Below are 1541 nucleotides of genomic sequence, written 5' to 3' on the forward strand. Positions count from 1 at the left end.
TTTAAATTATGTAAAGTTGCAGAATATTTTTAAGGTTATCTGCTATGAGAAGCCAGGCCAGCAAAATCTCCTTCATGTTTTTCTGTGTTTTATTCTCAGTTACTTTGACACAAAGGCATCTGCTGTGATGCTCACACCTCTGATAAAGTCTCACAGTATCAGTACTGATAAATGATCAGAATTATAATATTTCTGACTGTCTGAGGCAAAAATGAGTCGAATCGAATTGGGACCTCGTGAATTGGAATCAAATGGATTATAGAAATCAGTGATGATACCCAGCCCTAGTGAGCAGCCTAGGCCTGACAGAAGTGGATGTAGCTGTGGGTAATGAGAAAAGATGAAAAGAACTATTGATACATTTTTTATTAAGGCCTGATCCATGTGAAATTCATAGCCAGTGCTCTGACACAGAGCCATCAACCTCTGAACGTTGAAAAATGTATCCAGAAAACACATTGTTTTGTTTTTTTTATTATTTATCACATATGTCGTGATAAATGCACGTCCCAAGTGTCCCCTCTCCCCACTGCCTTTCAGCGGCAGCCAGCAGCAAACAGGTCATCAGAGGAGGCCGAGATGATTAAGTTTAATGTTGTCTACAATATTGCCAAAGAACTTTAAGCACAAGCACAACATTGTTAGTTAATCATTTACAAATCAATATTGTCTGTATGGACATCAATTCCCCCCCCCACAAAAAAAATGCACATGTAAAACTGCGGTGTTAAGTGATGCAGTTGAAAAATGTGGGTGCGCCTAACTTTTGTGCTGGCACCAGTGCAACCGTGGAAACAAGTTAGTGTGGAGCCCTGGTTGGTGTCATGTATTTGGATTTATCAGTCCATTTAAATAATTTTAAAGTATCTTCAGGTGTTTAAAGGCTGTTCAAATTCACTTTTTCTGTGTATTTGATCCAAAGGAAGAATCTAAAAGACTAAAGAACATGAAGTTAAAAGACAACATTAGTTTGTGTGGAAGCCGGGTTACGATTTATGAGTTGAATAACCAGAAAATCTGAAGTTTAAATCAGTTTGCTTCCATCAAACTTAATAGAGACATTAAGAGCAATCCCTGCTTCCAAAAGTGAGTTAGATTGATATTTTACTGATCCAGAGCACAATGAAATAGAAATAAAGAGCAGGAGCTGCTGATAAAGCAATAAAAAGTATTAGTGTGCAAAAACATTGCTCTACAGTGACGTGAAATACAGTCACAGTAAAGTCAACAAAGTTTGATTCATCCGTGTTTTGACAGACAACGCAAAAGACTGTTGACAATCAGACACTAACCTAATCATGTGGTTAGACCAGAGTTAGGAAGTCCTCTAGGAAAGTTGGAAAAACAGGATTTGTCTTGCTTCTGAGCAAGGTAGTCGTCTACCCTGCTAAGAATTGTCTCATTCAACTAGTTCAACTTCAACAAAAGCATTTAGATTAAACTTAATCCTATATCATCTCTTAGGAGAAACAGGAAACTTTATGCTTGACAGAAATAGTTTTATTTAAATGGAGATTTTCCCACATCGCCCTGTTAGAAGA

The sequence above is a fragment of the Pundamilia nyererei genome, unplaced genomic scaffold (genome assembly GCF_000239375.1).
Source record: "Pundamilia nyererei isolate P.nyererei 1_Seehausen unplaced genomic scaffold, PunNye1.0 scaffold00427, whole genome shotgun sequence".
NCBI lineage: Eukaryota > Metazoa > Chordata > Actinopteri > Cichliformes > Cichlidae > Pundamilia > Pundamilia nyererei.